The sequence below is a fragment of the Felis catus genome, chromosome A1, assembly GCF_018350175.1.
Source record: "Felis catus isolate Fca126 chromosome A1, F.catus_Fca126_mat1.0, whole genome shotgun sequence".
Classification (NCBI taxonomy): Eukaryota; Metazoa; Chordata; class Mammalia; order Carnivora; family Felidae; genus Felis; species Felis catus.
This window is the reverse complement of record NC_058368.1, coordinates 153,717,130-153,744,005: the sequence shown is the minus strand read 5'-3', so window position 1 is coordinate 153,744,005 and position 26,876 is coordinate 153,717,130. Positions and strand designations below refer to the sequence as shown.

At 35.6% G+C, this 26,876-nt stretch overlaps 1 long non-coding RNA gene across 1 annotated transcript in view; it reads right to left on the bottom strand.

Moving 5' to 3' along the window:
• LOC123379097 overlaps positions 1-26,876 on the bottom strand; it is a 256,416-nt gene that overhangs the window by 20,531 nt on the left and 209,009 nt on the right. Inside the window, exon 5 of the long non-coding RNA XR_006583085.1 lies at positions 22,742-22,893. This is a non-coding gene — a long non-coding RNA (uncharacterized LOC123379097). The remainder of the gene's footprint in view (positions 1-22,741; positions 22,894-26,876) is intronic.

The window sequence follows — 26,876 nt, the reverse complement described above, 5'->3', positions numbered from 1 at the left end:
AATAGTCAGCACTGGAACCATTTGAGTAAAAATAAATAAATAACAATAATATTGGGTTTTAACAAAGAATAAGATAATTATCCTTGAGTCTGTATTGATTTTATTTTTTTTATTTTCGTACTTAGAATTTTCATGCAATAGTATTGACTTTTTTCTCTTGATAAACAGTTCAATAAATTTTATCATATGTTATGGATCTGTGTAACCACCACCACAACTAGGATACAGAACAGTTCTATCACACCACAGAATTCTCTTGTGCCATCCTTTTATACTTACTTCCTCCCCTGACCTTATAGCCAGAATCACTCATCTGTTCTCTACGGTTGTTTTTCTTTTCAAAATTTCATACAAATGGAATCATACAGTATATATAACCTCCTACAACTGGCTTTTTTTCCCATTCTGCCTAATACCTTGCATGTATCAGCGGTTTGTTCGTTTTTTGTTGTTGCTGATTAGTATCCCATTGTATAGATACGCACAGTTTATTTATCCATGCAACCACTGAAGGACATTTCGGTTCATTCCAGCTGTGTATTTTTTTTTTGTTTTGTTGTGTTTTTACAAATATGAATAGAGCTGCTATCAATATTTTTGTACAGATATTTGTGTAAACAGTGGTTTTCTATTCTCCAGGCTAAATACCGAGGAGTGGGATTGCTGGGTCATATGGTAAGTGTATGTTTCACTGTATAAAAAATTGCCACAATGTTTTCAGAGTGGCTGGCTATACCATTCTGCATTCCCACCGCTTTGCATGCTTGTCAGCCCTTAGTAAAGTCAGTATTTTTTGTTTTTTTTAACTTAGTCATTCTCATAGATGTGTATAGTGGCATTGCATCATGATTTTAACTGGCGTTCCCCTAAAGACTAACAAAGTTGCACATATTCTCTTGTACCTTTTGCCAGTTGTATCTCTTTCTGCTTGTTCAAATCCTCTGACCAACTTTTAAAGATTGTTTTCTGATTGTTGAATTTTGAAAGTTCTTCATATATTCTGCATATGTTTCACTTGTGGGTTGTTTAATCTACAAATATTTTTTAGTCAATCTATAGTTGGTTTTCATTTCCTTAAAGTGTCTTTCACAGAGTCAGGTTTTTTTTTAGTTCTGATAAAGTGTAATTTATCTTTTCCTTAAAACTTCATCTACCCCCAGCCACCTAAATTTTCTCTTCTACCTTCCTCTAAAAGTTTTATAGTTTTGTGTTTTACATTTAGAGCTATGATTCATTTTGAGTGAATTTTTGTGTGCAAAATGTAAGGTTAGGCTGAGGTTCATTTTTTTTTCTGTTCCGTTCATCCAGTGTCACACTGTGTTGTAGCTTTATATTAAGTCTTAAAATTGTAGCTTTATATTATGTCTTAAAATCAAGTAATGTAATTACTCCAAATCTATTTTTCTTTTACCAGGCTGATATAATAAATATTTGAATAAATAAATGCAGAGGGAGTCCATTTTTCTTACAGTAGTACTGGAAATAATATAGAAGAAATGAGAAAAAATATAAAATCACCAGTAGACCACTACAGTAGTTATCATGGTAAGCAATAGCCACGGATGAATACTAAAATTTTCAGTCAGCAAAACCTTAAGGAGAAACAGGGTAGTTGCATGGCCTCTAGGCATCTTCCCAAAATATTTATGTTACTATAATAGTTTGAACATATATTTTCAAACTCTTTGATACTCCTCCTTGAAGTAGGTGGAGCTTAATTTTCCTCCTCTGGAGTATTAGCTAACTTTAGTAACTCACTTATAACCAGTAGAATATGCAAAGGTAAAAATCATAATTTTACACTGGAGGAACCTGGAAGATAGCACTTCAACCAAGTGACCATGGTTAGCATCACCGTAATAAATCACACTGATATTAGGTACTCTGATACGATGCAACGGAAAGGGCACATCACGTTTGTGGTGTACTTTCCAATAATGCATAACCTCAATCTAATCATGAGAAAACATCAGACAATCCCAAATGGCTAAAAAATACTGACCAGTACACTTCAAAAGTGTCAAGGTCATGAAAGGCAAGAAAAGGCTGAGACACTGTCACAGATTGGACAGGACTATAGAGACATCAAAGACTAAATGCGACAATGATATTCTGCACTAAATGCAGGGACAGTAAAAAGAGTAAAAAACACATAAAGTCTATAGTTTGGTTAATATTATTGCCTCAATGTTAATTTCTTAGTTTTGCTAAATACACCATGGTTATGTAATTTGTTAAGATTTGAGAATGATTTGTGAAGGGCATAGTGAATTCTCAGTGCTTCTTTGCAAATCTTCTATAAATGTAAATTATTTCAAAACAGAGTCAAAAAATGTTTCCCTTTGTTCACTTATAAATACCAAAGCATTAACAACCAAAATATTGACATTATTTGTGTATATATCCTCTATTAAAGTAATAATCATAATCATACCGAATTTTTTCACTCACAGAAAACTTACATATTTTTTTAATTTTTTCATTAAGTTAGTAACATTGAGTAGTGAATAAGTCCATACTGAGTATATGTTCTGCTGTTAGAGACTGTACTGTATACTTTTGGAAGGTACCTATTGCTTTTCCAATATTTTCTCAGTGTTGCTTTCCTTTGATAAAAATGCCTTCAGGGGACGTCTCCTCCCTGCTCTCAGTTCACTTGGCTTTGTATGGCGCTGTTTTAGGGTAGGCTTTGTATGGCGCTGTTCAAGGCTGGACCTTCAAAGTATTCCATATGCCTGGTGCTAATGGCATCGCATCAGATTTTAACTTGCATTCCCCTAAAGGTTAACAAGGTTCCTCATATTCTCATGTACTTTTTTGCCAGTTGTATCTCTTTTTGCTTGTTCAAATCCTCTGACCAATTTTTAAAGATTGTTTTCTGATCATTGAATTTTGAAAGTTCTTCAAAGGATTCTAGGATGAATACTTTGCTTTTGGAGGTGCAATCAGAGATAATCCCGGGACAGTTTTTAAGTGCCTGGAAAATAACTATCTCTCATTGCACTTAACTGTTAGAGTTGATATAATCTTTTTTTTTTTAATTTTTTTTTAATGTTTATTTATTTTTGGGACAGAGAGAGACAGAGCATGAACGGGCGAGGGGCAGAGAGAGAGGGAGACACAGAATCGGAAACAGGCTCCAGGTTCTGAGCCATCAGCCCAGAGCCCGGCGCGGTGCTCGAACTCACAGACCACGAGATCGTGACCTGGCTGAAGTCGGACGCTTAACCGACTGCGCCACGCAGGCACCCCAAGAGTTGATATAATCTTAATCATGGAACTACTGGAACCCATGAGATGGAGATGAAATCAACACAAAGGAAAGCAGAACCAAGAGATGTGGAGAATGAGAAAGAGAAATAGCTGATCTTAATAACATTATTTAAGCTACTTTATTCAGCTATGACTAATGAATGTGATGGAAAACTGAACTCAGATTTTTCATTTTTATGAGATAATAAATTCCTTAATTCACATTTTATAATTTGGGAGGGGGTGTTAGAATTAGGTTTGCTTCAGAAAAGTCCCTCAAAATTATTAATGTAAATGTTAGATAGATAAACCTGAGGTACTTATTTGTAGTCTGAGATAAAGTAATAATGATTTATTTTGAACTCTATTGATTAATCCCATACCCATTCCATTTAAAGACGAAGTAGAAAATGACAACCCATCTATTCTTTCAGTTGCACACAAATGTAATTCAGTAGCAGATATTTGAAGAGAGCCCAAGACACATATCCTGATAAGGAATAAAGCAATCAAACAATGTGGTAAAATTATTAGATAACTGTATGTGTAATATACAATAACTAGAGAGAATATATTGGATAGCATCCAAAATGAAATAAGCCCCAAAAGACTTAGGGAGTTCAAAGTCAAGAATCTTAACACTCTCTATGGGATATAAATAAACTTTGCTTATATTTCTAGACCCAAATTAAAGAAGAAGCTACAAAAATAGAGGATTGTATAGAAGACTTTAAGCAAATAAATCCATGCCTCTGAACTTGTACCTCTACCTATATACTCAGTAGAAATGTCATGGATTAGGAAGAGCGTGTATATCCCACCTGCCTTCTTGTGCAATCTACAACTTTGGTTGCATACAACTTCCCCAATTAACGTAAAACATACTGAGCATATCACTCACAATTGAAAGTGTGAAAGGAACGGGCTGCTTCCATTCTTATTCCATTTTATTACATAATTAACAGGAAAGCCACCCTTTTGAGAAAAGATCTCCAAATTGAGGATATAGCTTTAGCAGGCCTTTAAAAACCCTATCAGGCAGAAGATTATAACCATCACATGCAGGTGACATGATTTTAAAACCAAGAACCATTAGATTTTGTTCGCTAAATCATTTTAGCACACCGGAAATTTCCTACTCTTGACCAACTCCTTACCCCCCCACCCTTATTTATCCAAAAGGTTCACAAATTAAGTTGCATAAAACTCTACATGGAAGATTTACAAGGGCACAATAAGAAAACTGGCAGATGTTCTTCCATTCGCTCTCTGAGCAGGAAGGGCATGTGGAAAAGGCACTGGTTTGAATGACATTTGAAGTAATGGCCTGCCATTCTGCTGGCACTTTTAGTGTTAAGCAAGTGATCTGCAAAGTAAAGTGGATTCACAGTTAGAGTCAGCACCAGTGCACAGGTCGCCCGTAAAAATAGAAGATTCCATTATTCTTCAGGCTCCCTAGAGGGAGCAAGGTCTCCAGCATCATTACCAGGACTAAATCTGACTTTTCTACCTCCCCTAATTTCCTCCTAGTAATTATAGGTCAAGCACTCTTTTGTAAATTATAAAACCTTTGTTCTTATCAAAAATGAATAGCTGAGGAAAAAATTATAAAAAGAGTCCAAGGAAAAAAATTTCAATTAGAAAACCAAGCTAATTTGGTATGACCAAAGACTGTCAGGCATACTGACAGTGCTCTATTATGCAGTCATTTGGGCTCTTTCAAATTAGTTATGTTAATGTCCTGTGAGTGAATGTAACACTTGGATGGGACAAGATTTCTGCAATTAATTTCTGCAGTCAGTGGAGAGACAAGCAAATTTATTTTCCCCCTCTCTGGGAATTGGTAGTGGAGGGTGTGAGGTAGCAAAAGTGCATTTAGGAACAGAGTACAAGCTAAACACAAGCCCTAAATAAAGCAGAAACAATGGGAGCCAATGCCTCCTCATTCATTCAATTGACAATGTTTTGCAGCTTAAACCTGTTTTATTAATTATGTTTGACATTTCCTTAATTAGTTTCATTTACACCAAATCAATCCCTACTGCTGTATGGCATCATTTATCATTTTGAAAAATTTGCATACTGAGTGCTGACTTTTCCTACTTAATTATACATTAAAAGTGTCAAGCGCACTTGCTGCCTGGCATTATCTGCAGCAGAAAGGTTTGTGGCTGGACGGTGATGGTATTAATCATTAAGAGCCCCCAAGTGCTGCTGGGTAATATCTGGGGAGTAGAGTGACTCTCATTTTAACGCTAGAGAGCAGAAGTGCTTTTGGAAAATGACCCAGAGCAAAAACAAAATAAATGACCTAAAACACCCGGTGTACTGTAATGTTTTGCTCTTTCAATAAAAATATGCCTTGGTGGGAAGGTTTATTGTTAACTATTCATTTTCTGTAAATTTAAATACTATGAGTCCAACAGTCAGTAAATATGTGACCTCTGCTATGACTTGAAAACCAGACATTTTGGTTGAATATATATGGTGGCTTGGTAGGATACATTCCAATATATACCCACTCAAATGTGCTCCTTTACAAATGAAAGCTAGAAAAATATAGTATATCATTAATACAGTGATTGATGTTGCTCATTTCTTTTCTACTTATAACTTTGAATGAATAAGCAACAATTTTTCATTGAACAAGGAGCACAGTTGAATGTAGAATATGCCTAAAAATCTAATACTCTAAAAGAACTTCATTTGTACAGTCTAACAGTTAGATTTCAATATTATGGAATTTTCGGTGACGAAAAAATTATAAGATTACAAATGTTAAGCACAAAGCATGACTGTGAGCCACAGCAACAAAAGAGTTAACAAGAACCTGTTTGTAAATTGTGTATCAACTATGCCTTCCTTCATGTCAGAACCCAAACTTAGTGCATTTAATATTCAAATTCATTTTCAAATGCTTGCCCATTAACATAATATATGCCACTTTGCAAGCCTGGTCAGAGAAATCTGTAACTAAATAATTTTCAAGTTTCCTTCATATCAGATGCATTATATGCAGTGTGAAATTATTTCCCCACTCTATCCCTTTGCTGAACAGCAGAAAACCAACACACAATATAGTAGATATTACTGCAAGTGCATTACATTCTTTAGGAGCTACTATATATGCAGGAAAATTTATAATTGCTAATTTTAAGTGAGCATTTAATTGCATAGCTTGTGTATAATTGTAAGGTTAATATGCAATTGCAATACAGCATTACTTAAAACTCAAAAAAGAAGAATGTATATGGCACAAATGTATTTATGCAAATACTATAAATAACTCATTTATGTTTTCAGTTAAATATGCTGTGTTTTTAATGATGCCATCATTACATGTACTTGCTTTGTCTCATACGAAAATAACTCAAGAACGGAAAATATACATCTAATTTAAATATTTAACACCAAAATGATCCATATACGTAGTGACAATTCGGTTAAATTTTTTAAATAATGTTGAAACCAAGAGTACAGCTTTTATATATCTATCATCTCCCAAATTTTAGATCTTTAAATCTATACTTATATTCTTTCTTGCCCTTTCAAGCCATGGTCCTTCATTCCAGTTACAAATTATAAAAGGGCAAACAGCTTTTCTCATCATGAAAGAATAATAAAATATCATAAATAGTAATGATGATAATGATAATAAGAGATAGCATATTTTAATGCTTATTATGTCCCAGGCACTGTGCTAAATGCTTTATATTTATTATCTTTATCCTCACAATAATCTGATTAGGCAGATATATGATTACCCCACTAAGGCTAACAATTTCAAGTAACCAGTCTAAGGCCACAGATCCACGTAGCAGAGCTCAGAAAAGATTGCCCCTCCTAAGACCATGTTCCCAGGGACTTTGCTTACATATGTTCATAATACTCCACAAACGTCTAGAGCCGTGTGTGCTGTGGTGAAAAGGAAATCAGCTTTTTAATGTTTATTTATTTTTGAGAGAGAGAGAGAGAGAAACAGAACATGAGTGGGGGAGGTACAGAGAGAAGGGGAGACACAGAATCTAAAGCAGGCTCAAGTCTCTGAGATGTCAGCACAGATCCCGACACAGGGCTCAAACTCACAAACTGCAAGACCATGACCAGAGCCGAAGTCAGACGCTTAACCAACTGAGCCACCCAGGCACCCCAGGAAATCAGTTTTTTTATTCAGACTGATATGCTTAAATCCCAGTCTATCACTTAGTAAGTATACGACTTTGGACAATTTACTTACATTTTCCGGACTCTTTTTTCATCTATAAATTGGGATCAATGTACCTTTTTCATATGGCAGTTGGAAAAACTTTTGTCACACCAAAGAACTTAAGTGTTAAAGGTGATCTTCCTTGTTCCTTTTAGATGTGAACACCTGTTCACACCTGACCCTTCACTAGATTTAAGTTCTTCTTAGTCAATGTTGTTAACCATGCTTCCCCAAACAACCCGAACAAAGTTGGACACATTGTGAAAACTCATAATGGTCCATAAATGATTCTGTGTGAGAGAACTGTTTTATAATGTTGAGTCCTGCAACTGATCCTCACTGTCAAATCATCTTCCTCCCCTTTAGCCCTCACTATGTACCTAGAATCTGTTCGTTTGGGGAAAATATTCTCTGCTTTATCTCCTCCACTGACTCTCCACTGCATTCGTAATTCCATAGTCAGGGCCAGGGCACTTCCAAGGCTCATTCACCTGTCAACTTGCTTAGTGGAAACTAGGGTGATGGCAGAGGCTAATACACGTCTATAATCTGGTCAGAGCTAACTGAAAGAGTTAAACTCAGAGGAAAAAATCAAGACTTGACTGTGATTGTTTACAAACAGCATGCTCTATATTATAAAGCTATGCAGTGGTTTTAACGTAACAGCTGATAGCCTGATCCAAAGTCAAAGACAAAATCTACCCAGAGTATTTAATATTTTCCAACATCTGGGGAGATATTTGATATTGTAAATCTTAAGAAAATAAAAGCTAGAGCACCTGGGTGGCTCAGTCAGCTGGGTGGCTCTTGATTTCGGTTCAGGTCATGATCTGAGGGTTCACTCAGTTCGAGCCCTTCATCAGGCTCTGTGCTGACAGCGCAGAGACTGCTTGGGATTCTCTCTCTCTCTCTGCCCCGCTGGTGTGCTCTCTCTCTCTCAAAATAAATAAATAAACTTAAAACAAAATGTAGATGCAGATTTTTCTTGGCACTGGATCTTATTACATATTTTTAAAAGAAAAAAATCTTCGGGGCGCCTGGGTGGCGCAGTCGGTTAAGCGTCCGACTTCAGCCAAGTCACGATCTCGCGGTCTGGGAGTTCGAGCCCCGCGTGGGGCTCTGGGCTGATGGCTCAGAGCCTGGAGCCTGTTTCCGATTCTGTGTCTCCCTCTCTCTCTGCCCCTCCCCCGTTCATGCTCTGTCTCTCTCTGTCCCAAAAATAAATAAACGTTGAAAAAAAAAAATTAAAAAAAAAAAGAAAAAAATCTTCAATATGTGAATTGAAATTCAAGTAATCACAGTTTGAAATAAACCTATGCACGTATGAGTCACATAAGCATAGAATTAGATTAAAGATACACCCCACACTGCTTACTTGCTTCATTATGTGGAGTAGCTCCAGACACATGTGGCCTTTCAAGAATACACACACACACACACACACACTATATATATATATATATATATATATATATATATATATATATATATATATATATATTCTACAGTTCCGAAACTCTCTACTTGTTAAAAAATTAGCAAAACTCATTTACTTGGCTCTTACAGGATTCATTAACCTTTGTCTTCTTTTAAGAAACCAGGAACTATTCTAAAACTGACATTGTCATTAAAAACCAATAGGAAGTTACCATTTTTAAATTAAAGTCATTAGATAAGTTTTCAAGAGTTAAAAAAAGATTAGAAAAAAAATTCAAATGAGAAAAATAATTTTGCTTTGGGTGTAAAAAGGCCCCAAGAGGAATTCCTCAAGTTTTGTTAGAAAGTACTCTTTTGTGATCAGAATATCTATGAAATTTCAACCCAGAGTGTTTTTAAGGATTTAACTCTTTCATGCTTCAAAATGAAACAACTCTTTCACAATAGCTGTATGATTATCATGTCACACAATAAATAAAAAATACCACACAAGAGGCCAAGGAAAGAGTTCGAAGAAGTATATTAATATTTCATGATACATTAACATTTCATTAATTTGTAATTATATATTGATATAATAATTATACTTCCACTATCATCAAGGAAACAGTAATATTCCTCTAACCTGTTTTTTCAGAATATAATTCTTTATGAAGTGAAATAAACAACTTACATATTTTCCTATTGTCCAAATGCTTTCATGTTTATTCTAGCACTGTAATCTAGATCCATCTATACCATAGCTTTCCATGGAGAAAAATGGCATGTGTAGATGAGGAACACCTAAAACCTCAGATTATAGATGGTATTTGGGAATTTTAAAGAACATGAAGTTAATGCTAACCATAGCTTCATAACCACCATTCTCTAACACAGTAAACTTGGAGATATTGTATGTGACTTTGGAAAATAATTTCTACTATTTCTCTTTTGGATTTAGTTAACCAGAAAAATCACATAAACTCTAGCACCATAATAATAAGTCTACCATTAATTCTCTGTATTCCTTTCACAATACCCTGCCCTACTTCCTAATATCTTCCTTTAATATTCCTATAATAATTCCTTCAAAGAAAACATCCTCTCTCTAGGCAATTCCTGCCTACTCCTATTTATATATCTATCACCAGATTAATTTTCTGGCAATACTACTCATTCCACAACTTCCATCTCAGAAACACTCTAACTTTACACTTTAGCTGCCAATCATTATGCATACCCCTCAAGTAAAACTAATCTCCCTTAAATATCTTCTGTTTCCCATATCTCTGAGGTTTTTAATAAACCTTTGCTCTAACTTGGAGTACTCTGCCACTTGCTAACTGCATATCCAAATTTTACTAATTGTATTCTCCTCAGATGAAAGTTCCCTCTACTTCTGGTTACCTACAGAATTGCCAACACTATAAAACAGTATTTCTAATTTACCCAGATATGGTTTGTATCATTTATTGTTTGTATTTGTTCTTTTCCAAACTACATTTTAAGTTTCTTGGAAGTGGATACTATTTTTTTTTCATTGTATACACAGAAAGGTCATGGCCACCAACACTGGTATTCACTGTATTCTCATCTATACTATGAGTTCCTTAAGAGATAGTAGAATGCTCAGAAAATTTCCTGGTTCACATTCAAGATTTAAGAAATTCTGTTTGAATATTAAATAAAACAAAACTTCTCTTTTGATCTATTATTTTTCACAAGAACAGACAAAATTATTATGCATATACAGAGAAAAATAAATAAAGCAGACTAGTATTATAAAATATTTAATCCTTCAAAGAACTTGCCATTTCAGTAAATCCTTAAGGAATTTCACTTAGAATTCAAGCAACACATTATAAATTAATTTTTATGTAATTAAATATGTAATTTTAATATTCTAAAAGTGGAATGCACCTGCATTCAACCTTTCAAAAATTAAGTATCTATAATCACAAGAGAAAACATGGAATGACTTTTTTCAGGGGGGCTGACTTGGAATGTTTATAACTATTGACTGTTTCAATAGTGATACACAAAATCAGACACTTCTGAATAAAATACTTTCAATGGATACAACAGAAATCAAGAGCACAGCATCACAATTGGGAAGCTCTCAAAACACTTAAATGTCAAATTGTGGATGCGAATAGTTTAAATATTAATAATGGCAGGTTATTCGATACAGTTCAGTCTATTTCTAAATTTCTGAATCTGCAAAAAGTAGATGCAAGTAGTTGGCAGTGAACCTTGTCCCAAGAGGTAAGACTAACAGGAGACTTGCTGCTATCATTACAGGGATTTGGCAAATAACGTTTTGTTGGACAAATAAGCAGTAGTCCCACATTACCAAAAAATTAAAATTAAAAATGAGAGTAATGAAACTGTTTTGACAGAGGTTTTTTTTTCTTTTTGACTGAGTATATAGCATGTTAAAAATCTAACATTATAAAAATGAAAGGATAACCTTTTTTTATTCAAGGGACTTGACATTCTTTCTTCTCTAAATCTGATGTATGAAAAGTGGAAGAATGAGAAAAGAGAGAGAAGAAAAAAGAAAAAGAAGAGTATCAATGAATGTTTACTGACATTTAATTAAAAAGTTATTGGCCTGTGGGACACCTGGGTGGATCAGTCGGTTGAGCATCCGACTTCGGCTTAGGTCATGATCTTGTGGTTCATGAGTTTGAGCCCCGCTTCAGGCTCTGTGCTGACAGCTCAGAGCTTAGAGCCTGCTCTGGATTGTGTGTCTCCCTCTCTCTACCCCTCCACCACTCACCCTCTGTCTCTGTCCCTCTCTCAAAAATAAATAAACATTAAATTTTTTTTCAGAAAGTTATTGGCATAAGAAATATTAAGGCAAAAGTTACATATTAAAAAATTAAGGTGAAACATTAAAGTTACTTTTCAATTGGGAATTCAAGCTTGTATTTAAGTGTGCATCATTAGTTTATTTATAATTCCAAAACCATTCCTCCCTCTTAGGCATCTTTTTTTTTTAACATTTATTTATTTTTTGAGAGACAGAGAGAGACAGAACACGCCCGGGGGGGGGGGGGGGAGAGCAAAGAGAAGGAGAGACACAGAATCCAAAGCAGACTCCAGTGTCTGGGCTTACACAGGGCCTTACACAGCTCGAACTCAGAACCAGGAGATCATGACCTGAGCCTTGAAGCTTAACTGACTGAGCCACCCAGGTGGTCCAGGAATCTTTGTTTGCAGACAAAAGAATATCCACCTCAATGGACTTGAACAAAAAAGGGAAGGTATCAATTTACATAACTTAAAAGTCCCATAACTAAGAGTCAGTGTCCTCAAGACTCACTCTTCTCTATCCCTGGTTAGCTTTGTTCTCTTAGACTTCAAGCAGGTTCTTCCTATGTAGTGACAAAGATGGTCAACGGTGACACTATTGGACTTAACAGTACTCTAAACATCTCAGGCAAAAGTCCTAGAGTTTTGAATGTTACAGTTTGGGTCACATACCTAGTCCTGAACCAATCAAAATGGTGGCAGAAAAATGTAGTGTTCATTACAGGCAGGTCTGCGCAGTGGGCCAGTCTGAAGCCAGGGGCAGGGTCAGCCCATCTGAACCTTACAGAATCAGTTCAATCCACCAAAAGAAAGAGATGAGCCCCTTCTGCCAGAAGAAGGGCTACTGAAAACAAATTCTACTTTCAGGAAGAAAAGTTTATACCAATAATATGAAAGTATAAGCTAAAAGATAACTTTATGCCATAAGAGAGAAAAACTAAAAATAAATTATGGGAGATTTGCTACAATGTGTGTTTTAAACAATTAGGTGCATGTATATAATCAACAAATATACATATACATATGTATAAACATATCATAAAATCTCTAAGACTATTAGCACTTTTCCAAGTATATTAAATATAGCAATAATAAATATCTATGCTTCCACATTATAGTTTGGCTTGCGTGTCAGTATCATAAATTTACTAAGTTCTGAATCTAGTTTAGGAGTATTGATCAAAACAAAGTATCATCTAGTCTGTTATTTGGCATGGTCAAGGAATAAAGCATTAAAAAAAATTACCATGAATTCCTTGTATGTGTGGGAAACGGAGTTCTCAACTCGAGTCATTGTCTTCCACCTGTCCCCCTAAAAACAGAAAATAAAGCTCCCATGTGAAAGGCACCCTCCCTGTACCAGGATGTAGAGACATCCCTATGACCAGAGACAGGGAACTAGAGCAAGATGGCTGTATAAACAACCTTTGTTACTTTTTACTAATTTACCGCTACCATGTCCCAAATTCTGTTTAGAATTCCTTATTAATTGAAGCTCCCAAAGTTGAGTTTTCTTTGTACTGCCAAATCCTCACAGATTCTTTCCCTTTGTCTAAAAAATATAGAAACTACCTGCCTTAGTCATTTATTTAGGTTTCAATTTTAGTATTGGGCCTCCGTGTGCAAGTAATAACACTTCAGTTTTTTTTCTCCTGTTTATCAGTCTTATATGAATTTAATGTTTAGTTTAGCTGGAAAACCTTGTCGAGTAGAGGAGGAATTTTTCCTTCCCTGCAGTCTCCACAACTAGTAAGTGACAGAAGCAGGATTCAAATGCCACTCGTGACTGAAAAGTAAACAGCCTGAAACACCATACATCACCTCTCAGTGTTTGGGATATTGTAGGTGCTCTGTAAGTAGCAACTGTTCTTATCATCTGAGTTCTCACAGATATTGATTATGGTTATCCTAGAGACATGCAGAAATACTGATGAGCAAGGTATTGTGCATGATAAAACAATTTACTTCACATATATTTAGAGTCATGTTAATAATTGACAATTTAAAAATATTTGAGGGGCACCTGGGTGGCTCAGTCGGTTCAGCGCCGGACTTCATCTCAGGTCAGGATCTCACGACTCATGGGTTTGAGTCCCACGTCGGGCTCTATGCTGACAACTCAGCAACTCATTTTATTTTTAATAAAAATATTTGATAACATGGCACAAGCGTTTTTCTTTATTTTTTTAATTAAAACTGGACTTCAGCAATACAGTTTAAGAACACATTTTTTCATGTTTAGTCAGTTTTTTATAGTTTTTCTTTTTTGTTAAGTTTATTTATTTATTTTTGAGAGAGAGTGTGAGCAGTTAGGGGCAGGGAGAGGAGACAGAGCATCCAAAGCAGGCCCTGTGCTGTCAACCCAGAGGCCCATATTCCAACCCACAAAGATGGGATCATATTCTGAGCAGAGTCAGATGTTCAAGTGACTGAGCCACTCAGGTGCCCCTAGAGTTTTTCTTTAAGAGACTTTCAGATTTGGTAAAAAAAATTCATTGAGACCTAACTAATTCAGAGACCAAAAAGCACTTACCCTCCCTCTAATGGTTCATTTACTTTAAATGGATGAAATTTGTCGGTAGCACTCCTTGTAATGGAAAAAAAAGAAAAGAAAAAGAAAGAGAAAAGTCCTTCTCCTTTTACACTTCTAGAAACTGTCCTTTTAAATCTTTATGAAGAGATCAGTTTCATACAATAGCAGTAGTACTCTGAGATATTCGTTTTAGACTCTTTTTACCCAGTCATGGCTCTGAGGGCTTGGGGTGGGGAGGTTTGTGTGAGTCAAATTCTGTTACTAGGTTTTCATTTTATTTATATTTCCATTCCACAGTTATGTTTTACTTTTTTCCAGCTTTGCTGCAGTACATTTGACAAATACAATTGTAAGTTATTTAAAGTGTACATATATTGGTGATTTGATATACATATACCGTGGGAAAGGATCCCCCCATCCGCTTGATGATCACATCCACTATCTCACATACTTATTTGTAGGTGTGTGCGAGACCACTTACGTTCTCCTAACAAATTTCAACTATATAATAGTTACCAATGATAGCTGCCATGTTTTATATCAGATTCTCAGAACTTAGTCACTTTCTGGCTAAAAGTTTGTGCCTTTTTACTAAGTTTTAATAAAGGAAAAAAATACCATTTCTCCCCGGCCTGCATTTTGGTCTAAAATCACCATGGTTCTATGTGACTCAGATCTCATAGAATCGGTGACTGCTTCAAAGCCATCAGTTGATACAGTTGGTCTCGGATATTTAATTAAAGATTCTAATCAATTATTGCTTTATTACCATATATTATTATGAGTTGTTTTTCTTTTAGAAGTCATAAGAAATGTGCTAGAGTCATCCAAAGGTTTTGTAGTTTTAGAATTGAACATTATAGACACAACTGCAATAATAACTTGAGACTTCTGAGCTTTAAATTGATTTTAATAATTGTACATTTTATAAATTACATTTCAGCTGATCAGTTAACCCTTTAGAAAATGATATATGAACCGAAGAGTATTATTAGACTATTATTTTTTCATACATATATTATTCACTAAGATATTAAATTTAGATTTTAGATGTTAAATTATTTTGATAATGTAAGCTTCAGATAAAAATTTCAGTTGAACAAATATCCCCTGAATGGTAAATACTCTTAGAAATCCAATCCAGTATATTAAATTTTATATTACTCATATTCTTAGAGTTCAGAATCTACCTAAGATAATCATATGTTGGTCTAAAATAGTCCCTAAAATACTCTTAACCTTCATGAACCCTAAGTTTTCCTTTGCTTATTTTGAGCAACATTTATTTCAACAAGATTCTCTTAAAGAGCAAGGAGGCAACAAACTTCTTAATATTTATTCTAATCCAAATAGAACTCTCTCTCTCTCTCTCTCTCTCTCTCTCTCTGTGCACATACTGGCAAACACATAAGACTCTCTTCCTACCTTACTTTTTGTCCAGGAGAATCAGTTCTTATTAATACTTTAAGCTTAAAAGAGATAACACATTAAACTTTGTATTTATAAGCTTTTTTTGTTGTTGTTAACTGCTTTTTGGCACTAAAGTTAAAGAAGCTAATGCCAAATTCTCCATTTTACAGCAGCTTGTGCAGATTGCCATTTTTCCTATTTGAATTTAATTTTTATACTGAGAGGAATATGTTGTTAAAAATCAAAACTGATTATTATTAAAAGCTTTTAGTAAAATTATGACTTGGGGAGCGCCCCCTCTCCTGGCACCACCCTGAGGTGACTCACACAGCCCGCCGTGGAAGGCATTAGCGGGCTCCCGCACACAGGCATTCTGTGGCAATCATTCTTTTCAGAGCACAATTTGTGGGTCTCTGTGAAATGCAGCTATTGGTGGTTCTGCCTGTACTCAAATGAAGTGATATTGAATTTCTATTATGCATGTGCCTTGGAAACCTCACAGCTCTCCATAAAGATTTTATTCACACAGCAGATTTGTTGTGACTTAGATAGTTTCAGACAATTTTAGATTTGAATGGACATGGCAGGATCTGACAGTATAAAAGAAATATCAGGAGAAAGAAACATGTAGAACCAAATGATATATTAAGCAACCTACAGAACAAAGCACAGAGAATGCCTGTGATTGTAGTAAACAAAACCAGAAAGTGCGTCTTTGAAGGACCTCTCATGGGGGCTCAGCTTTTTATATTGCAGATATGAGTTGGTGATAGAACTTGTCAACTCCTTTCATCCTACAAATTAAGTTTTGATAAAGCCTTGTTCCTTATATAACCTTCATATTTTTGAAATAAATTGCTCATAATAAGACACATTCTGGTTTTCATATATACTTCCAATGATCTAGGTCACAAATACAAAATGGAAAATAAACACAATTGCAAACACACATTTGTTCTTCAACTAGAATTTAGAAGAGTTAATTAGAAAAAGAAAAAGAGTAATTTTTTAGTGGAAATATAAAATATGGAATTCAAATAATGGCAAAACAGGGGAGAGAGGAGTTAATATATTTAGGGCAAAAAATGCTTTTAATATGAAGTTTCCTTCATTATTGAGAGTGCACTATGCATCAGGCATAATTTAGAGACTGCAGAAATAACACTGAATGATGCAAATAATATCCCTCATTTCATGGAGCTTGTTTACTAATGGGAAAATGGTTAATAAAGAAGTAAATAAATTAAAGAAAGAATAATTCTAGGTAGTAGTAAAGGCTATGAAGAATTTAAATAGACTGGTAGGACAAAATCTTTCTGGAACAGTTGGCAGGGTGTGAGGAGGCGGCTACTTTATCTTTGGTGACTAGGGAAGGCCTCACAAAAGAGGTGACGGGAGTTGAGACATGAATGACAAGAAGAAGTTAGCCATATGAAGGCCTGCGGGCAGAGCATTCTAGATTGACATACAGCAAATGCAAAATCCCTTCTTAGGTTAATGTTCTTATCAGATGGTATTTCTTCAGATTCCACATATTTACATTACTCTAAAAATAATTCACTTCTGGACAGTATGGAAATTCCTCAAGAAATTAAAAATAGAACTACCATATGATCCCTCCATCCTACTTCTGGGTATATATCCAAAGGAAAGGAAATGATTATCTCAAAGAGATGTCTGCACTCCCATGTTCACTGTAACATTATTTCACAACAGCCAAGATAAGGAAAAACAACCCAAGCATCCATCAATGGATGAATGGATAAAGAAAATGTGATATAGATGGATGGATGGATTAATGGATGGATAGACAGATAGATCTACACACACACACACACACACACACACACACAATGTGATACAAAATGTGGAACACTTGTGTATCACAATGTGATACAACAAATGGAACACAAACACACACAGTGGAATATTATTTAGCCTTACAAAAGAGGGAAATACTGCCATTTGTGGTGACATGGATAAATGTGGCTAAATAAGTCCAAAAAAGACAAATACTTCATGGTATCACTTATATACAGAAATTTAATAAGCAAATAGATAAATAAATGAAGTTGAACTCACAGAAACAGAGAGAATAGTGGGTGGCAAGTCCTGAGGGATAGGTAAAATGGGGAGAGGTTGATAAAAAGGTACAAGCATTCAGTTATAACATGAGTTAATTCTGAAGGTCTAATGTATAACAAAAATACTACCATTTATAAAATAAATTGCTAAGAGACTAGAACTTAGCGTCCTCGTCAAAAGAAGAAAAAAGGTAACTATGTGAGGTGATGGATGTGTTAATTTAGTAGATTACGGGAATCTCTTCACAATGTGTGCATAGATCAAATCATCGTGTTGTTCCCTTGAAATATACTTTTATTTGTCAATTATACCTCAGTAAAGTTGGAAAAAACATATGAGTGCACATACAAAGCTTCATTTTGGAATAAAAGTTGGATAGAGCTCATGGGAGAAAGAGATGAGGATGTAGGTTCACAACCTTGTCCAGAGCTTCCCTGGTGAAATCTGAAGCTGGCTCTTGTACTCACAGGGCAGGAGAGACCGAAGAAAGAAGCAGGCCACTCCAGACTGGGAGGTGGCAGTTTTAAATTGCAGCACAGGGAATTTCAATACAAGGTTTGTCTTGGGTGGCAGCAAGACAAATGTATACCTACACCCACCTGCCAAAAGTTTATTTAAAAGTTTATAAAGAGGCCTTAACTGGGTTCAGTCATGCAAGGACATGTCCTTGGAGCAGCCCCTGAGAGCAAAAAAGGTGAGTAGAACCCACATTTCTAGGAGAGGGAGTGGGGGTGAGGAGCCTCAGAGTACCCAGGTCCCGCTCATGAATCAATCAGTGGTCTTTTCTTTTCGACAAGGTTCCCCAACAGAAGAACAGAAAGAAAAATACCTAGTAGGCTACATTAGAAAGAGCCAAAACACAACCGTCCCCATAGACATTAAGAACTGGATATACCTAAGTAAAAAATCAAGATAAGCAGCACATTTAATCATATACTTTTGAAACTTTAGTTCTTACCCCAAATCAGTTACCTTTTTTTTACCATAGTCATTCTCTATTTTTACAAATGACGTTAATGCATTTAATTTCTATGAGCACCGTTTTATTTGAATTTTTTACAACCTCAAAAGCACCTTAATGTTTCTACAGAAATCTTCCCAGAACCAGTCTCATAAATCTCTTCCCTCTACTCCCCTCTAGCCCAACTTCCCAATGTTCCCTGGATATCCAGGGTCTCTCATGTTCTTTTCTTTTTTTAATGTTTATTTATTTACTTTGGGAGAGAGACAGAGAGAGAACAGGGGAGGGGCAGAGAGAGTGTGTGAGAGAGAATCCCAAGCAGGCTCTCTGCCATCAGCACAGAACTCCACACAGGGCTCAAACTCACCAACCGAGAGATCATGACTTGAGCCGAAATTAAGAGTCAGACAATTAATTGACTGAGCCACCCAGACACCCTAGTCTCTCATGTTCTAAGGGAGAACTATATTATGTATCATTCCATACTAAGATGTTAGCAGTTTACTTATCATATTTGAAAAGAAAATGAGAGGAAAGTATAATACAGACAATACAGAGTAGCATATCTACATATGGTAATTCAATAATCCAGTAACCCTGGTGAAGCTATTTCTAAGTGAAATACCATTTTATTACCCTTCCATCAACACCACTTTTCTGCCTCCATGTAAACCTGCCTTGACATGTAAACTTGGTATGGGCTTTGTTCCAGAAACTTTCAGATAAGCATCATCATTCTGTAGGACCTGTGGAATATTCAAGTTTGCACATAAACTCAAATGTGAATTAAATGGATCTACAATATGTACTTGAAGTTTCCCTTGAAAGAGCCTTTACAGCAAGGTATTGTTATAACTTCAATAGTCTGTAAGCTCTTTGAGGGCAAAAACATCTATTCCCACTAACATAGGGTTTGGAATTATCAAAGAAAAATTGCACTGGATAAGTTAAATAGGGAAGGCAGATCTTAAAAACAAAAAAAAACACAAAAAGTATTGCAGTAGGGGAGAGAGACTGAACTCAACTGTGCTGAAACAAAAGGTGGGAGAGATTCTCAGTAATGCAGTAGCTGGTGGAAAAGTACTGGAAGGTGTCACAGGGGTGGGGGGTGGTTAATGCGATTAGGCATTGTATCTGTAAATTAGCAATGATCAGTGTTAGGTTCCTACCCTCCTACAGAGACTGGAAGATAGGAATACTATCTTTCTAAATGATTATATGTCAAAGAGATGGCTGCCAGGTCCTTGAGAAAGACATTCCTGAGATGTAAAACTGGCAAGAGGCTGAGAGAAGATTTAAATATCAAAGGGGCAGAAAAAGAATTTATAATTGAAAGTTTTCTAAAGTAAATGGTCCAAAGAAGGGTAGGCCAGGGACTATAGTCCAGAAGAAACCTATATGACATTTATTCAAGCTGAGGGGAAATCTTAAGGCCATCTGTCAAAATGCAGTTTTTGTTCAAGAAAAATTAGCTGAACAAATGAATGAATGAAGCTTCTAAATATTTTAGGAGTCTAGTGGATTTTGAAATCTTTCAACCACAACATACCTGAATATATATGTATAAAAGAAACTCCCCCTTAGATTATTAATTCCAGAAAATCTAAATCTAAAACTTTTACATAATTTTATTTCTGCACATTATAATACTCAACATATAATTTATACTGATGGTAACTAATAATATAAATACAAACACAGTATCAGAAGCTCAAACTTTTTAGTTTTCTACTAAATGCTTGTATGTATTTAGGCTTCATCTTTTTCTTTGTCTTGCTGTATTAATTTCTTTTTTTGGTTGGGTGTTCAATTATGAGATGTTTTAGGACCAGGATGATTTCAACTCTCATTTGAAATGAATTATTTTCAATGAAAGTTAATGGAAAGGAAGAAACTCACTTTATTAAAGCGATCACTCAAGCCAAGAGTATTTTATTTGCCCTTCTCCACTGAGAACTATGCCCAATTACTTAATTAAATCTGAAATTATCAAATAGAGTACACTCTCCAGGGTTCAGATAGTCAAAAAAAAGGAAATAATTTGCATTTTCTGTTCAAAATTGAAAGATGTTTATTCTGGAATGTTAAGTCCTCCTTACAGTATCAATTCATTGTTTCTTAGCCTGAGAGTTAACCTGATGGCAGGACAAGGAAAAAGCCCTAAGAACAATTTCCAATCACCTTCCTACCTGATTTCCAAGGAACAGAACACTGTGGGCCTGGACCTTCAAGCTCTACCCTCCCAGTGGTGCATCTGAGAAAAAATTATGGTAATCTCAAAATCCTATTGAGGCTTAAAGACATTTCATCAAGTGAAAAAAAATTGAGTAAAATGCAGAAGGTTTTTTTTTCTATTTAGGGGAACTCAGGTTTATGTGAATAGATCTCATGTGGGGAGTCTTTTGAAGCTAGGGACTTCAAAGCAGATCACGGACTTCCAGAGGGTTAATCACTTAATGCAAGAGAGGGGAGATGGAATTACCACCATTCAGTCAAACTAAACTTATCTTTTCTTTTGAGAGAGAGCAAACAAATATCCATCTTTTAGTTCCCAACAGTACTCCAGTTGAACACGTGTTTGTGAGCAGGCTTTCCTTGCAAGCTATTTTATATAAATCACAATGAAAAGAGATTCCAAATGTCTACTAGTGGCATTTGATGCACCACTTCATTCAGAGGGCATCATCTTTCCCCAAGCTGCAAATCTTAGGTTTTGAATGTTAAAACATGCTTATTCAATGCAGAACAGACTACCCAAAAAAGAGCAGCAAGATTATATCAAGTTAGGGCAGGAAAAGCTGGACTTCCTGACTATAAAAACAAGAAGCGCCTTCTATGCTGATTAAAGCTCTTTAAAGTTAGTAGAAATCATCTAGAATGTCTGGAAACTAGTAGGAGATAGAAAGGGTGGGTATTATTTCTACCAAACTTGCATATTATGGTCAATAATGTTTGTAACAAAAAAATCAGTGGCACCTGGGTGGCTCAGTCAGTTAAGGGTCCAACTCTTGATTTGGACTCTTGACAGGTTGTGATCTCAGGGTCATGGTATAGACCCCGTTGTTGAGCTCCACACTGAGTATGGCACCTGCTTAAGACCCTCTCTCTGCCATTGGTCTTCTCCCCCACTCATTCTCTCTGTCTTTCTCTCTCTCTCTCTGTCTCTCTCTTTCAAATTAAAAAAAAAAAAATCACATGGCATGATTAGAAATGAACATGTAGAAAATCAAGAAGACTTGGGGCACCTGGGTAGCCCAGTCATTTAAGCATCTGACTTCGGCTCAGGTCATGATCTCACAGTCTGTGAGTTCGAGCCCTGTGTCAGGCTCTGTGCTGACATCTCAGAGCCTAGAGTCTGCTTCGGATTCTATGTCTCCCTCTTTCTCTGCCCCTCTCCTGCTCATGTTCTGCCTCTCTCTCTCTCTCTCAAAAATAAATAAACATTAAAAACATGTTTTTTTTAAAGAAGCCTATAAAAAATAAGGCTACATCTTCCAGCTTCACAGTTCAGTGAAATAATAATGGCAATAGTAATAGTAATAGTAATAATAGGACTTAATCAGAGCAACCTCAAACAAGTGCTTGGATAGGAGCTGAGGTAGGCTGTGGGTGGACACCATCTTTATGATTTACAGTGATGACTGTGATGTCTCTGGTCCCTCAGATGATCTTCCTGAAAAATGTACTTAAGTTTAATTATAGTTCATAAAGATTGCCTGATGATGACCAAGAAAAGAAAAGAAAGACAAGTGTACTTAAGATATTTTACTGCTGGAACTGTAATAGAAAGGAAATTGTAATGAAAATAGTAGTTTGTGATAATGTAACATGCAATTAATACATATGGATATTATTTTATGTTTATAATTTACTATGCATAACTGTATTATGCATTACATATAGAATATAAATGAAAATTAAAGAGGAAATGGAGTAGAAATCCTGTATCTGATACTGACTCCATATATGTATTACTAGTTAGGGTAAAGGACAAACTATAGTAATGAAGACCCAGATAATTCAGTGGCTTAAACAGGATAAAAGTTTTCTTATCTCTTACCGAATAGACCAGATATGAACATTCCTGGCTGGCTGGCTGGTTCTTTTCCACAAGGTCATTTGAGGGCCAGTTCCTTCTATCTATAAGGTCAATAAGGTGTTGACCTTATTTTAACACACAAAAAAGAATCACCTACACATCCGAGTTTTAGCCTGTGAAAAGAGAAAAGAGACAATCCAGCATATTCCACCTTGTCTTTTAGGGAGATGACCTAGAAACTGCAAATATGGCCTCTGCTTATACCCCAGTAATCCAAACTCAATCCCATGGCCACTCTTACTGTGTTAGTTTGCTGGAACTGCTATAACCCAAGTACCAAAGACTGAGTGCTTAAACAATAGGAATTTATTTCCTCACAAATTTGGAGTTTAGAAGTCAGAGATGCAGGTATCAGCAGTGTTTGTTTCTTCTGAGGCCTCTCTCCATGGCCTGCAGATGGTCACCATTTTCAGTGCCTTCATTTGGTCTTTCCTCTGTGCATGTCTCTATCCTAGTCTCCTTTTCTCATAAGGATACCAGTCATATTGGACTAGGACCCAAACTAACGATTTCACTTAAGGTTAATTACTTCTATAACAAACCCAATCTCCATATATAGCCACATTGTGAAATATTGGGGGTTAGAACTTCAACATACAAATTTTGAGAGGATATGACTCATTCCACAATACATAGCTTCAAGGGAGACAAAGAAATAGAATTTGTTGTTGGTGGCTATTTAGCTAGGTAAAATTTCAGTCCTACTACCAAAAAGAAAGAACACAAAATAGATATTAAGGAAAAGTTATCAGCATTTGTGACATTATTGTAGAATCAATAAGTGAAAGGCCAAAGAGATATGAATTAAAAACTCACCAAGAAAAAAAAATGGGAAGGATATGTAACTGATAATGCAACTCAAAAGCAGTTGAACCCCATGAGAGAAATGTCTGAATACAAAGGCCTGGTTAAAATTAACTCAATTTTAAGAATAGTGATTCCATTTCAAGTGGGGAGAGTATAATTCAGGATGAATGTAATATCTGAATAGGATTCATAAGCATTAAAAGAAACTGATTTCTCAGGATGTCTGACCAGTCTCCTTTGATCACCACAAAAAGTGGACATGACTGGGCAACCCACAAATAGAATTGTATCAATACTATGGCTCTCCTTTTTTAAAAAAAAAAATTAATGTTTATTTACTTTTGAGAGAGACAGAGACAGAATGCCAGTGGGTTAGGGGCAGAGAGAGAGGGAGATACAGAAGCAGAAGCAGGCTCCAGGCTCTGAGCTGTCAGCACTGAGCCCAACACGGGGATCGAACTCACGAGCTGTGAGATCATGACCTGAGCCGAAGTTGGACGCTCAACTGACTGAGCCATCCAGGCGCCCCTAAGGCTTTCCTTTTTTATCTTTAAACGTTAGATCATGCACACAGAAGATTCTCTCTTAATCTAGGAAAAAAGAAAAAGGTTTACTAAATGAAATTAAAGCCCTATAGATGTCAACTTGTTATGTGAGCAAACTATAGGGATTTTTTCCTCACAAGAATTATTGGATGTACACAAGAAGATAGATAGAAGATGATAAATATAAGACTCTTGCTAATTTTATATTTCTGGCTAAATTTTGGTGTTTTGTTTTTGTTTCTCACTAAACGCTCAAATGTGCTCAATGATTTCTTTTTTTTAAAAGTCCCTATGAGGGTAAGTCTCAAGTATAATTCAGAAACATACATATAACCTTCCCTTCTTGTTCTCAATTCCCATGGCAGTTCTATACTGTGAAACCATAAACATGTGAGCACAGTTACAAATTGTTAATTTATGAAATTTATTTGAGTGGATATTTGCCAGTTTCTTTCTGCTGTGACTCATGTTTGGGTACATGCCAGGAGCACCCCTTGCCTTTTACTTTACACATACAAGAAGAAAATGGGAGCATAAGGCACTTTTACTAAGAAATATTGTGATTAAAAAATAGTTATACAGCAAAAAACAGTTGCAAACACATAGTATCATTCATTGCTAATGAGTTAAAAGGATACCACAGTGCACATATAAATCACTATACAGTATCTTGCAGTTTATTTAAATTCATTGTGCCTCATTATAACTGAGCTATGCACCTTTAGGTCTGAGTTGATTAGGAATGCGATAGCTCAGAATAGCTTTTAATTCAGAGAAACATGGCCTGACCTTTACCATAATCCTGTGTGAAACACACTATAGTTTAGACATTAATAATGATGCTACCTCTTTTTCATACTGGTGAGATGCTACTTAAAATTTGGTATTATTAGTTAACAGGCTCAGGCCAATACATCAAAACCAAATTACCCTTCTGTGTATAACTACAGTACTTAATTCTGAGTTCTTCATCTCTCATAACTATTACTTCCTCTTTAAAAATGCTAAAAACCAAAATGTAATAGTGTCAAGTCATAGCAATAAGTCACAGAAACAAACTAAAGGCACTCCTCTTCACTCCCCATGGACTGCCACTGTATGTGGTTCAGGCTTTGTGCTTCATGATATACGTTTTAACAGCTAAGGCATTGCTTGTCTTTGACCTTTGTCTCTCAATTTAAGAATGCCATTCCTTTAAATCACCTTCTGGTAAGTCAACTACTACAAACAATAGAACTTTCTTACCATTCTCATTCAGATACAGTAGAAAATGCAAATCACGTGTTTCAGTATCCATTTTCTTTAAAAAAATCATTTATAGTGTTTATCACTAAAAATACAGTAAATAATAAAGTAATATTTACAGAGTTGAATTGATCTAATAGCTCATCACACATTGTACTGAAAAATAACATTCCTCTGTGCCACTTGTTTTTACCCTGTGCATATTTGCTTCCCACTCCCCAGAGGCAACTTGTGACTCTTACATGTTTCCTCTAGTATTTTTAACTCCTATCCCCCAAATAACATTTTTATATTGCAAAATCTCAATATTTCCATTTTACGTATTACATGTTGACTTGCTATAATAAAGAATAAGATATAGCCCATTTAGAACATCATCCCCCCAAAACTAAGATTTCTCTTTATTGTCAGTCCTGAGGATTTCTTCTGTCACTCCTACGTCCAAAATCCCCTTACAAAGAATACTTTTTTTTTTTTGAGTTAGGATCTTCCTTGTATCTGAGAAACAGAAACTCAAAACAAAATATCAAATGAAATGTGATTCTACTTAGCACAGGTGAAAGAACATTCCAGGGTATAGAATGACCCTCAGAGCTCATTGTTTTTCCATGCTTGAATTTCCCAGGACACATGGGAAGAATCAAAGATGGCTACTGGAGCTTTGATTATTATGCATATACTACAGAAAACAAAGAGGTAGGAGAAGCCTTTCAAACACTTGAAAACACTTCTGCAAGCTGTGCATACTACCTCTACTTCAATCCCATAAACAGAACTTAATCACATGGCCACACCTATCTGCAAAAAACTCCAGGAACTTAAATCTTTATTTTAGCAGTTCTGTTCCGAAGAAATACAGAGGAACAGCATTATGGGCTACTCAACCATACTAGGTCATCTTTCTAGATTATTTTTTGTTTGCTTGTTTTTCTTTCTAGATTATTTTAATGAAACATATTGAAGGAACTTTCTGAGAAAAGATAGGCTAGAGATATATTTTTGAGACCTTGCCTCTTTTAAAATATTTTTATTTTTGTACTCTCATACTAGGCTGAAAGACTGGCTGGGATATAAAACTAAATTATAATTTGTTGTAGAATTTTGAAGGTGTTTCATTGTTTTCTAGATTTCAGAGTTGATATTGAGAAGTCCAAGCCCATTCTGATTCCTAATTCTTGGTCCATGATCCTTTTGTATTCCACTCTGGGAGCTTTTCGGATGGTCTCTTTACTCTAGTATTCTAAAATGTCAAATAGCATGCATTATGTGAGTTTCATTCATTAGTTTTACTCAACGCATTATGTGAGTTTCATTCATTAGTTTTACTCAACACTAAGACGGGCTTTCTTTCTTTTTTAATTTTTTTTTAACACTTAGTTATTTTTGACAGAGAGAGACAGAGCATGAGCAGGGGAAGGGCATAGAGAGAGGGAGACACAGAATCCCAAGAGACTCCAAACTGTTAGCACAGAGCCTGATGCGGGGCTCAAACTCACAAA